This window comes from Grammomys surdaster, unplaced genomic scaffold (genome assembly GCF_004785775.1).
Source record: "Grammomys surdaster isolate TR1022 unplaced genomic scaffold, NIH_TR_1.0 220, whole genome shotgun sequence".
Taxonomy (NCBI): Eukaryota; Metazoa; Chordata; class Mammalia; order Rodentia; family Muridae; genus Grammomys; species Grammomys surdaster.
In genome coordinates this window covers 4,745,240-4,759,345 of record NW_021604665.1, presented here as the reverse complement: position 1 = coordinate 4,759,345, position 14,106 = coordinate 4,745,240, and the positions used below count along the sequence as shown (strand labels likewise).

The window sequence follows — 14,106 nt, the reverse complement described above, 5'->3', positions numbered from 1 at the left end:
ACTGAAAGCAATCCTCAACTATGGCCAGGATATCTGCTAGTTGTCTTAATAATAACTTTCATAACTTCACCCTAAAGATGTTTAATAAATATTCAGTCAATAAGAATAAGATGCTTATATACATGCCTTTCATCCGATTGAGTTGTAAACATTCTTTCTGAGCTTCCACCACTTACTTCCCTGAGTCTGTTTACCGTCAAGGTCATGTGGCACCATCTATTCAGCATCCCATGCTGGACTTTGAGCTGTTTGTGTTCAAACATTGGTCATTACAACAATGCTGTAGATCATACACTACCGTTTAGTCCTGATTTATTCCTGTTTCATAATTAAGGACTAGAGACATTATTGCTTATTTGATGATATATGCTGGGAAGATGAAAGAATCAAACCCAAGCCTAGTCTGTCGGATTCTCTCTAAACCTTGTGTGTGACTCTCACAGAAGGTGTACACTATCTTCCTAGAAGTTTCTCTCCAGGTCTTTTAATAGCTTGGGTAAGAATAACTCCAGGAGTATTTTCTAGAAAGGCTACTTAAACTGTCCCCAGTCCATAGACAAAGATGAAAATGACCCAGTTTACAGCGGGGACTATGAGGAGCCCTTCCAAACATGTATCATTCAAAAGTTTCTCTAATATATTTTGCACTTTTCTAGCTCTTGACATTGTTTTCAAACACAAAACTGAGGCTTTGTTCTCAATTGTCCACTGGATCTTTACAGAGATCTAAAGTTCTGTCTGTGAAATTATAAACCGTTGTCCTTCTTAGCCACCACCGCTCACACTTCTGAAGCTTTGGTAATGGAACATGTCTCAGGCCTGTTGGAGAGCCAGACTTGGGTTACTGTACACGGGTCAGGCTGATCATGTCCCTCCAAAGTAATGACTACCCTGCCCCCTAGTGGAGGGAATGTGTGTCGCTGTCCGTGGTGCTAGCCAAGGGTCTCAGTGCTTTTTCTTTATCCAAGGATCTTCAAGGAGAATGCTAGGCAAATGCCTGCAGTCATTCATCTGGCCTTTATCCTGATAGCAGAAGAACTTATTTCATGTAATTTTATAGTTCTGTTCTTCCTTATATTCATTATTTTTCGAAGTTGAAAACATATGTTCTGTCTATAGGCCTTCTCGTCTTTTCGTAACTCTTAGATCTTAGGCCTGTAGATTATTGTATTTTATCTCAGTAAACAGCAGAAATAAATATACTAAAGAAGGTTTTGGAAAGAGATCAATGGTTAAAAGCACTGGCTGCTTTTTCAGAGGATCCAGGTTCAACTCCCAGCACCCACTGAATGACCCACAGTCATTTGTAATTCCAGTCCTAGGGGATGAGATGGTTTCTATAAGTACTGCATGCACCTGGTTCACAAATGTACATGCAGAGAAAACATCCACACACATAAATGAAACTAATATAATTGTTGTATAATATACATTCTATATTAATATATATTAAATGAAGTAGAGTAACTATAAAGTAGTAACTAAACAAATACAAAGTTTGGAATAGTTTGACCTGTTGAAAGAAGAGCTCTCTTGTGTACATGCTGAGCAACACTGGAAAACTTACCTAAGCTCTCTGAATCTTAACTTTCTCACCATTAAAATGGAAAAGGCAGTGTGGAACTCAGAGAGTCTCATGGGAATTAAATGGAACCACACTTGTAAAAAGTTCAGTACTGATCTTGGCTCCAGTGGCCCTGTGGCACCTAAATTTGTTGCTCTTGTCCAGGTCTTAGTTCTTCTTTGCTTTACCTTTTGTTGCTATTTTGTTTTGTTTAACCTAATATGGGACAGATTTTGATATATCACTTATAAGAAGTTTAATTATTATAATTAATATTTTAAGGGAGAAAATCCCTGTATGTGTTAAGTGTATACTTTCCATTCGTTTTACCACTATTGAATAGGGTATGCAGAACACAAAAATACCTGGACCATAAAATTTCAGCATCTTCTCCCTAGAGATGCCAATTTCATGTATGCCCTCATTCATTAAAGAGAGTTGGCAGGGGCGGGGGTAAGTCTAGCAGAAGCCTCTGCTTCCTGCTAGGTGGCAGCTGCTCTTCACTGTGAGCCTGGGTGCTTTTTAAAAGGACTCAGTTATAGGACATTTTCTTTCCAGAAGTTTAAAAAAGAAAAGATTCTGCCTTCTTCTGTCCCTAAAAGAAGTAAATGAATATTATGTAACTTGGTATGGCTTTTCTCTCTACCTTAACTGCTGGAGACACACAGTAAAACCCAGTTCTTCACGGCATTAATGAGTTCAGCTGAGGGTTGCTGAGCCTGTACCCTGGCCACCCCCGCCAAGGTGATCTTTGTCTGATTTTCATCACTGTCGCTGGCTGATTTAATTTTCGTATCTTTCCATTCACAGCCCAACAAAACCTCATTTCTCTATATATTTACTAATAATCAGCCTGTTTTGCATCAAATTGTGCTAGCTTCTATTTAAAACAAAATTAATACAGATGGAGTTCATACTCTAGGTTGATAAGTAGACCTTAACATTAATGAACTTTACTTCATGTAACAAGTTATACTAGAGAACTATTATTGGAAAATAAGTGGTTAATCTTTACAGTTCTGTGGCTGAAATAAGCCAGGACTAGAAAATTAGGCTAACATGATCCACTTGGCGTTTCTCAAGTAGGACATAGCTGTGGGAGGACCAGAAGAGAAGCAGGGTGCCGAGGTTAAGATGCTCCAGCCCGAGTGGCCACTCTTATCTCCCATTAAGTGTGTGATGTGAACAAGTTGAGTGACTTGGTTATTGGGTCTTTTCTTTCTTCTTTATCTGTGAAATAGGATGGATCTGAGCACTGAATGGAATGGACTTGGTGCAGGTGAGGATGGAGGAAATGTGTTCAGTAGTACACATGATATTGAGGACCTCCGCTAGCCACCCTCCATGAAACTACATGACAAGCAGACAAGCGCCCATCATCTTCCTCATCTGTTGTTTTCTCTATAAGGTATAATATAAAATAATGCATAATATAAATATAAAAAATAACATTTTATATAATATAAAATATACTATAGGATAAATGTAATATAAATCATGTAGCTCCAGCACACAGGGTATATGTTTTACTCATTTGTTCACTATCTATTCTTCCTACCTCACTGCAAAATGTAGACAGAGGTGGGTGCATTGCTCATTTACTGCTTCGTTCTGTACTCTGAGTACCTAGTACAGTTTCATGGCATGTTTGAAGTACCTAATAAATATCTAATGAATGAATGAATGTCTAATCATAGGTGACTGTTTGAACTAGTATTTGATGGGAGGTGGGATTATTAGTATAAAAATGATTATAGATTGGGAGCGGGGGAGTATCACTCAGTGGTACATCATGTCCCTAGCATGTGCAAGGCCGTAGATTCAACCCCTAGCACAGAAAAAGAAAAAGGATGAAAGGTTAAATAACTACCTAAACCCTAGTAATTTGTTATTGACCCATCATCAACACGAGTGAACTTCTTTGTCAAAACTGTAATTACATATGGAAAGTCTTGGGGATTTTTAGATCTTCCTTCATTAACCTTTAATTGAAATATAATTATATCACATCTCCCTTTTCCTTTCCTGCCTTCAACCCTCATCCCCCCAACCTCTCCCTGGCCTCCAACTCCCTCTCAAATTAATGGCCTATTTTTCTATGATTAGTATTATTACTATGTATAAATTTATAAATATATAAATATAATTTAATGAGTCTGTTTAGTGTGTGTGTATACGATTTTAGGGCAACCAGTTTGTGTTAGACAACTTATAAGGGGGCTCATCCCTGGGAAAGACTAATTCTCCCTCTGTCAGTGATCATTAGCTGATTGGAGTTCTTTGTCCAGGGGTGGACCTTGTGAGATTTCCTGCTCTGGGTTAGCATGTCTGTTGACATTGTCATTATTCAGGTCTTATGAAGGCAGACATATCACTAAGCTATCATGGGCGATGCTTTTCTGTCATTTCTAGGAGACAGTCCCACAGCAGGTTTCCTGGTCCTCTGACTCTTACGACCATTCCTCTCCACTCTTCCACCAAGTTCCCTGAGTCTCAGATGCAGGAGTTGTGTTATATAAGCATCCACTGGGCCTGAGCCTTCCACAGTCAGTTGAACTCTGCATTAAGAGCATTTGTGGTTTTCTGCAGTGGTCTTCATCTGCTGCAAAAAGAGAGGCTTCTCTGGTGTGGGGTGGGAGATACACTTATCTTTATATATGAGAATAAGTATTTAGAATATAGTTAGGAACAATTCTAGTTTAATAAAGTGGTAGTTGTAGGTTTTCCTCTAGAATCTGTGATTGCATTACCCCTGAGGAATTTGCTAGGTTTCCAGTAGCAGACATGATTTCCCTCCTGTTGAGCAGGCCTTAAGTCCAATTATCCAGCTGTTGGTGACTATTTCAGTTATAGTGATGATTATAGATTGGGGGCAGGGGAGTATCACTCAGTGATACATCACATCCCTAGCATGTGCCCTGGGTTCAATCCCTAGCACAGAAAAAAATAAGATAAAAGCTTAAATAACTACCTAAACCCTAGGTAACTTGTGATTGACCCATCATCACTATTGAAGATCCCCCCTCCTTAAAAAATAGTGAAATATTTATCTAACATGGCCAAGAGAAGTTCTACCCACATTACAATTTGATGCTGTTTTCTGTTATTATAGAGTGTGGAGCCCATGAGCACTTGAGAAGGCGGTCCATGCGTCTTGTAATACCCACACTGAAGGGAAACCCCACATCTTCCTTTTCTCATCTAATTCTTTCTGGATTCTTGTAAACAAGTCATCTTCAGCACCTCACAGAAGAAGACTACTTCTTCTAGTAGGGTCACTATAATTCCCCATATCTTTACTGTCAAGCTTTATACCATGTGTGTGAACTTTACCAAACACAGTATTAAGGTGGGCATCTGGCCTTGAATCCCAGCTGCTTCCCAGTGTCAAATTACTTCTCTCTGTTAGTCCATGTATTTATCTATAAGGGGGATTGTATAAGCCTCTGTGATGATGACATGTAATAGAACACATAAAATGCCAAGAACTTAATAGATGCTCAGTAAATATTAGCAATTATCACTTACCCCTAATTTGACATAACCATTTTTTGAGGCCTTGGGGTTTTTAATGTGCCCACTAGCAAAACTGACAAAAAACATGTCTTTGATGTGTTTCATTAATGGCACTTTTCATCTTATTTAGGCTGTTTCTCCATTCCCTGCCTCTCTTCAAAAGAAAATAAAAAGGGCTGGAGAGATAGCTCAGTTTTCAAAAGCACTGACTGTTCCCCAGAGATATGAGTTCAAGTCCTAGCACTGAAATAGTAGCTCACAGCTATGTATATTTCATGCCTGTGGTGCACAAACATATTCAGGCAAAACACCAATATACATAAAATAAATAAAATTTTAAAAGAAAAATGAAGAGGCACATCTCACAGTGAAGCTGGATTTTAGGGGTTGTTTTAAGCATAAATTATGAGATAGCATTTTTAGAATTCTGTTTCAGCCTAGTCCAGCAGTGACTAATTAAGTAAATCAACATGGGTTTTTTTTTCCATTTCACCTGAGTCAGCCTCTGAGATGATATTTCTGTCTTTCAAATCTCAACTCATAACCTTCAAGTGCTGTCTGTGATATGTTTGTGGTATTTCAAAGAGTGAAGACATCAGGAGCTAGAATGGGGATATGTCTCTGTCCCCATGACTAACTCTGTCCCCAAAGGCTGAGCTCCCTAAATGCATCCTTATGAGATGCCGCAGGTGGGGATGAAGCCTAGGAGGCCCTGTTTCAGTAGAACAAGACTTAGGGATGGTTCCTCTGATACGGAGGATAAGAATGGGTGGGTCTTTTGCATTCAGAAGTCACAAGCTGCCAACAAAGTCTGTCATTTACTGTGACATTTCATACCTATCAGGGTATGAAAAGAGAGTCACAGTGGCAGCTATGTGTCTGATAGACCTGATGACCTTGTCTTGAACCCACAAGTTCCACTGACTGAAAGCCCACTCTCTCATAAACCAGTCTTGTAACCGTGAATTGATAGTATATTTTGTGTTTTGTTAAATGTAATTCTTTTATTTTTATATGTGTGTATGAGCCATGAACGCATATATGTGTACCAAATGTATGCAGGTACCCATAGAAGTCAGAAGAGGTTATTAGAGCATCCTGGAACTGGAGTTATAGATATTTGTTAGCTACTCGATTTAGGTGCTGAGAACTGAACCTGGGTCCTCTGTCAGAGCAGTATGTATTCTTAACCACCGAGTCCTCTCTCCAGCTCTGATTTTGTCTTATAGATGGATGTTGGTGGTTGTGTTGTTTTGGTTTTAGTTCATTCATTTCTTTGGGGGTTCAGGATCTTGTATACCTCATGCTGACCTCAAACTCTCTGTTTAGTCAAGGTTCACCCTGAACTTCTGATCTTCTTCCCTCTGTCTCCTAAATTCTGAGATTATAGATATGCACTACCACACCTGTTTTAGGTAGTTCCGGGGAATCAAACTCGGGGCTTTGTGCTTGCTTGGAAGTACTGTCCCTAGGACAGTAGATACTCCCTAGGACCTAAATATCACACTTAGAAATCAATACACCAGGCTGGGGATGTGAAGCTCTGGATCTAATCCCTAGTGCATGGACAAAAAGAAAGGAGAGAAAGCAGAGGCAAGAGAGATTAAATCTTTTTCAAAAAAGAAATTCTCATTCCTGAGCTGTGACATTCGAGAATGTTCTACTTGATAGCAATGCCAGCCAGAAAATCTGAAGTGTCAGACAAAAAAAAATGTATGTTAATAAAGTCAGTCCTTTGTATTTGGATTAGATAAGTGCTTAGGAACCTGTGATTTGTTTGGGGGCATGCTGTTCTATTTTCTCCCATACCATCATATAGATAGGAGCAAGATTGAACTCTAGTGGTGAAAAGGCCAAACTACAGCTATGTCAAAATCCCACAGATGAAATAATGGACATGGAATGCTGTACCTAAATAGAGAGGCTCAGGAGGCTGTGAGCCTGGCGACAGCCGACTCCCTCCTAAAAGAGGACTCTGTTCAAAAGAACCCAGGTTTCATCCCATATGGTGTGACTGTTATGCTGTGTTCTAGGGCAAATGCCAAGAGCTGGTATTTTTAGATTTCTCAAAAGTAACCACTGACTATATATGAATCTACAAGGATAGCATTCATGAAGTCATGGGCTGAAAATATGTTTTATTAAGAATTCCTTCAGTCAACCTTGACCAGAACCATGTTAATAAGAAAAAAGAGCAGCCCTGCCTCTCATTCATTTTGCTAGCCCAAATCAAATCAATCCCCTCTCTGCGTGTGATGTGACAGGAGTCAGAAGGAAATATTAAGCAAATGTTCTGCTTTCTTGGATGAAAAGTATTTCCTATTGGTGCATAAACAGAGGTATGGAGAATTTTGGCATAGGCAGGTTTTCTGGATTAAAATAATTCCAAAGACTACTATGAATAGAACTCACTCATCCCTTGGAACTGGGCAGTTAAAACCTTATGCATTCTTGCCCTATGTGGGCTTGCTGTGTGATCAGCACAGACTTATAGTATATAATGCTTTACATAATGTGGTCTTACCCTGTATATGCTGCACTGGCTCAGGCTTGACCTATTTGGCCTTTACATATTATCATGCTGTGTCTGAGCACCTTTCCCTGTTGGAATCTGAGGATCTATGTAGCTTTTATTTGAGAGAGAATAGACCTATATTCACAGAACTCCATCCAGCAAAATGGCTTGGTGAGTGGAGGCACTGGCTGCTAAGCCTGATGATCTGAGTTACATCCTTGGAACCTACATGGCAGAAGGTGAAAATCAACTCCTGCAAGTTGTTCTTTCATACACACACACACACACACACACACACACACACACACACCAAACAAATAAGAAGATATATTTAAAAATAAATATCAGAGAAAGCCATCATTCAGAGGCAGAACCATTTTTCTCCAGGTTCTTTGTTAGTTGTTTTCCCTTAAAATCCTAGCGGGCCGGTCAGCAACTGATTTATTACTGAGGTTGTCACAGAGCAGTGTTCTCTAACACATACAAAGTAAAAGTGGTATTTGGGTATGTATTAGTAAGCCTGTCTTTAAAACCATGTCATTTATTTTCTAATGTAAACAAAGACCTGAGCATATGGAAACCAGGAATCAACTTTGGGTGGGATTCCGCAGGAGCCATTCACCTATTTTGAGATGAGTTGTCTTTTTGGCCTAGAACTTACCAAATAATCTCCAGTGCTGGAACGGCAAGCACACTACCATGCTCGGCTTTTGTCTTGGGTTCTGATGATCCGGCACAGGTCCTCATTCTTACATGGCAAGCACTTTACCTACTGAGCCATCTCCTAAGCCTTGATGGATTTTTTTTTCTGAGAATTCGAAGAATCCACTCAGGCTATTTAGCACACTATCAGGAGACCTACATGAAGAGGAGGGGAGGAGCTATTAGCTTTGTTCATGTAAGATCTTTCCTTTACCCCAAATCTCCAATTTCCACATGACACACAACTGAATGAAAACCAGCAAAGAAAGACTAAATGGATGGTCACAATTAAGAACCAAAAAAAAAAAAAAGCCACTGGATCTGGGCTTAGGAACACTTGCCAATGATGTGTATACTGCAATGCTTCCAAGCTGGACTGCCTGCCACACAGCTGCTAGACATGTGTGCATGTTTGAACCATTGGTAATTTTAACAGTAAACTTTAATAGTTAGCTTCCCAAGAATCTCTTATATTTCATGTGTTCACATGGCCATACATCTAACAACAGCCATGTCGGACAGTGTGTTTCAATGGATGAAATTCCAGCCCAGAGGTGACTTTCTTCACTCCTAACATTAGTAGCTTGCTTGTGTGCCTGGATGTATCCCAGTTGCTCATTTATAGAGGGACATCTTAGTTGCTTGAAGTGTGTGGTGATTTTAAATGCAACAGCTACAAACATCCACATGCTGGCTTTCATATGCCCATGCATTTTCTCATCAGTTGTGTAAATACGTAGGAACAGATGTTAAGCCTAACTTAGCAAGGTAGGAAATTACAGAACTTCTACAGTGACTACCCACTCTGTATGCACTGTGGATGTGAATGAGGCTTCTGTTTGCTCAATACCCCTGCCAGCTGTTGATGGGGTGAGAGTTTGGGAGCATAGCCATCCAAACACAAGGTAAATATGCAGACATATCTCATTTTTTTAATTTGTACTTTCTTAATGACCAATGATGATTAGCTGGTCATCTTCATGTCTTTCTTGGTGAGGTATCTATTCAGATAGTTGGTGTGTATGTGTGTGTGTTTTACTGGGAAATGAACCTAGTTAAGTACTCTGCCACAGAAGAGCATCCTGATTCTCTTTATGTTTCTCATTTTGAAGAGGCTCACTAAGTTACCCAGGCAGGCCTTCATCTCAATAGTTCAGACAGGCCTTAATTATAGTCCTCTTCCAGGGTAGCTGAGAACACAAACCTGAGGCACTAGGCCCAGACCTTACATCTTTTCTGCTGTTGAGTTTAAGAAGTCTTGAATATTACAGATGCAAGCCCTTCATGAGATCCATGCTCTGCCTTCATTCGTGATATGTCTCTTCATGCCAGTCTCCTACATATTGTGCTTTTTATATTGTATCAAAAATGAACCACTAAATCCAAGATTATTGAAATTTTCTGCCACATTTTGTCTAAAAGATTCACAGTCTTATCTTTTACAGTTAGCCCTATAAAATGTTTCTGGGGTGTGTATGTGCATATGTGCATAAGTGTGCGTGTGTGCGTGCATGCATGCGTGTGTGTGTGGGGGTGTTGTATGTACATGAATGTGGTGTGTGTGTGCACATACATGTACATATATGTGGTGTTAAGAATCAAACCCAGGGCCTACACATGCTAGACTGACTTACAGCAATCTCTTCTTCACTGGCAGCCTTTATAACTCCTCCAGAGAACAGCTGTCACTTTTCATTTCACTGACTTCTGTCCCTATTCTTTTGCCAACACTGTATGTACTTTCTTGATTGCTCTGGATTACTGGTAAACCTGAGCCCAGATCTGTCTGTGTTCTTCAATAATGCTGTCATGACTCCCAGTCTTTTTCTTTCTATATGAACTTTAGTATCAGTTGATCAATAGTGTCAGGTTTCCTTTCTGGAATTTTTATGAGAATTATGTTAGATCTGGACACCTTGGAGACTTTTCAGCAATTAAGCAATCCAGGTTCAATTCCTAGCACCCCAACACAGATACTCAGAATTGTCTGTAGTCACAGTTCCGGAGAGATCCAGTGCCCTCTTCTGGCTTTTGTGGGCACTGCATGCACACAGTATTCAGATTCATTTGCAGGCAGAACACCTACACATAAAAGAAAAGATTTTTTTTTTCTAAGACAGGGTTTTTCTGTGTAGCTCTGGTTGCCCTGGAACTCAATCTGTAGACCTGGCTGGCCTGAAACTCACAGAGATTTACCTGTTTCTGCCTCCTGAGTGCTGGGATTAAAGGAACAAACCACTACCACCCAGCAAGGAAGATTTATTTTAAAAAGAAAAAAAAAAAGACGTATACTGAGTCTGTAGATCAAATCGGGAAGCATTAACCTGTAATAACCTTATCCCCACAATCCAGGCCCAGTGCATCTCTCCATGTCATTCTATCTTCTTTCATTCCTTCCTTCAATATTTTAACTTACAAATTTATATATTAGTATTACAACTCATAAAATCTTATAAATTTATTCCCAAGGATTTGTGAGTGTTTATATATAAAAGCTAATAATTATTTTTTAATTTCAGATTCCCATTGTTCACTGTTTGACTTTGTAATTTGATTTTCACAATTTTAGTTGTAAATTCATTAATTTTTGTTGACTCTCAACTCTTTACATAAATAATATCATCATCTTTGTGTGGAAATACTTTTATTTTCTTCCTTCCTTTTCTTTTCTTTTTTTTCTTTCTTTTCTTTGTTTTAGACAGCATCTCACTTTGTATCCAGGCCGACCTTGGAGTTCTTCCTGAATGCTGTTGCAAGTGTCACCACTACGCCCAGTTCCTTTCTTTTTGCATTTTGTACCTAGAACATCTATCATGATGTTGAACGGTAATGGTCAGAGAGCAGCCTTGTCTTCTTCCCAATAATAGAGAGAGGGGGAAGGAGGGGGGGAGAGAGACAGAGAGATACAGAGAGAGAGAGAGAAAGAGAGAGAGTCAGAGACAGAGACAGAAAAAGCGAGACAGAAGGATACAAAGAGAAACAGAGACAGAGAGAGAATTCAGACTCTCACCATGAAAAAGAATGCTAGCTATGGTCTCTTTGTAGATAGTCTAGATAAGCCTGAAAAACCCTGTGCACCTCATTGGCTGTGATCACTAGAATTTGATTGCATCAAATGTTTATTTAGCATTAACTGACAGGGATGTCGCTCTTTCTTCTTGAGTATATTGACATAGTGGGTTACACTTATTGATGTACAATTTCACCAACCTTGCATACTTTGAAGAAGTTCAGTTGATAGGCATAAATTTTATGCATTGGATTTGTTTGGATAATATTATATTCAAGAGATTTGTACTTTTATCTCTGAGAAGTATTTGTCTGTAGCTTTCTTGTAATATTTTTGGTTGAAGGGTAATACTTGACTCAGCATTTCAGAAATGTTTCTTCTTTGGTTTTTGGAAGACATTGTGAAATAGGCTAATTCTACCTTAAATGTTTGGTGGAATTCTCCAGCGAGCCTGTTTGTCTCACTTTCATTTTTTTGTTTGAACATTGTCTGAGTTTTTAAGACATGGCTGTTCTTGTGCCTGTGTATATCATGAAGGCCTGCTTTCTCTAAGTTAGCAGACTCTCGCTCGGGTGCAGGGCTGTCCATGCTGTTACCTTCGTTTTTCTGCACTGCTCAGGGGATCAGATGTTACTGTGGGTGCTGTGGTTTGTCACTTTCCTCACTGAGGATTGTCAGGCTCCTTAATTTTTCTAAGGAACATGATCCTGCTTTCTCTCTGTTGTCCTATGCTCTGGCTTTGATGGAGGTTTTCTCTAGTTCCTGTTAGTTCTTTTCTCCTACTAGCTTCCAATGTAAGTGTTCCTTATTCCTTTCCTTTTTAATAGTAGAACTTTTGAAATGGAACTCTTAATGTGTTCATCTTATTTTAATTACTATTCGCTCACTCTGATCTTCTGTGACATGGTTGAATCTATTTCTTACTTCTCTTGTGCTTGCTTTTTGTTAGGGGATGCCTCTGAATTTCGGCAACATAGGAACCACTGCACTAGGCAGTTGAAACTAAAACAGAGTCCTAAACTGTGAAGACTTTTGCTAACCTGGCAGGAAGGAGCCTGGGTTTTCCCTAAAGGTTTCAAAGTTTCCTCAGGTCCATGCTTAGGTCTCCCATTGATGCTGAGTTTATCCGTCTCAGAGAGTCTGTGTCTTCAAGCTATCTATTCCCGGGCCTCTCAGTGTGATGGCCTGATGTGGGTATAAGGGAACAATTTACAAATTTCAGAAAATCCCAGTGCTTCTGTGAGCCTGACTCTGGCTTGACATTCATGAATTTTCTCCCGCCAGGCAGATTGTTTGTAGAAGCCTCTGGGTACATTACACAACAATCTCTCTTCCCCTTCCAGAGTCACAGGGACAGTGTTCTTAGAACCAACACTGAGAAGACTGGAGTGCTTAAATGGCAAATACATAAGGTATGGCCTGTCAGATGCAGCTCCCCACTGTTCCCCATTCTCCTGTGATCCCCACTCTCACAGTAGATATCATCCAGGCCCCCAGAGTTCCTGGAACTTCCTACTGAAATGCCTTGCACCCTTTGGGTTCTAATAGGCCCTTCTCCACTCAAGAAAATTCCAGCTGCATCCCTCCGGCTAAGCATAACCCTCCAGATTTAGAGGTAACCATTAGCCTTGCAATTGTGGTACTCTGCTAGATCCCAGAAAAAAATGTTTCTCGTCTTCGTTACTTTTTTTTTTTTTTTACTTTTTTTCGTTAATTTTTTATTTGACTTGTAACAGTGAGAATGGTAATTCCTGAATTCTTTACAAATCTCCATGAAAACCAGAAGTATGGGATAATTTTAAACCAAACTCCTATCAGTTTTACAGAACTGGAAGGAAGTTCTCAGCATTAAGGATGGAATGTACCCCAAACGGAGGCCCTCCAGGGTTTGGTCTTGTCTGTGACCTTTATATAATTTAACATAAGTATCTTAAGGCTGACAAGAAGATTATTGTACCCAGGTTTTGAGATCCTGTCAACAGTAATCTATTCAGGAAGGGATCATATTAACCCTTTTCTTTCTGCCACAAAGGTTATGACATTATACATAAGACTGATGCCTTGGGTCTCTAGCAAATGATTTCTGTGACTACTTTCTGTTCTCTTCCCTAAAGACGAGACTAAATTATGTTTCTGTGATATTTTAAGATTCTTATTGTCTCACAGGGTTGTTTGCCCTAAGCAATGTCTTGCCTTTCTTTCCAAATGGATTCCGGAGCAACTCAGTGCATCCTCTGGCAGTGATGAACAAGTAATACGGAAACTCTTCTGGATTTTCCCTGTGCTCAGTGATGTTTCCACAGAGCGGGCATTCATCTTGATTCTCACCCCCCATTAGCTTGTCCTCCACATCTTCACAGATTACAAGGTCATTGCCGCAGAAGGCAGGATCGCATAAGGTGGCCTCATCTATAAAAGCAGTCTCAATAGAACATGCCATGTGTGCTTCAGTGTGAGCAGTGGCTTAGGAGGAGCATTTGTTACTTACAAAAAGCCGCAGGGATCACATCACAGGGCAGACATAAAAACCCAGCCTCCCTCCGTGCTGTATAAAATGGAAGAACAATCAGCTCCATCACTTATGCTGCACTCGAACTGTCTGGGAGGTTTATGATCATTCATTAGTTATTCATTCTCACAGCACATTTGCAAGAAAAAGGATAGGGTGCCTTCCAAGGGAGGATGGGAGTCCTTGAACTGTAGCTTTTCTGCGCCCTTTCCACCGTACCCTGCAAGGATCCCCAGGTGGACACTGACCAGAAAGCATGGTTTAAAAGAAATCAAGGACAGGGGGCTTTT

The 14,106-nt window shown here is 39.9% G+C and overlaps 1 pseudogene; it reads right to left on the bottom strand.

Moving 5' to 3' along the window:
* The window catches only part of LOC114625654, a 38,333-nt pseudogene extending 24,586 nt beyond the window's left edge, over window positions 1–13,747 (bottom strand).
* Between the last annotated feature and the right edge of the window lie 359 nt (window positions 13,748–14,106).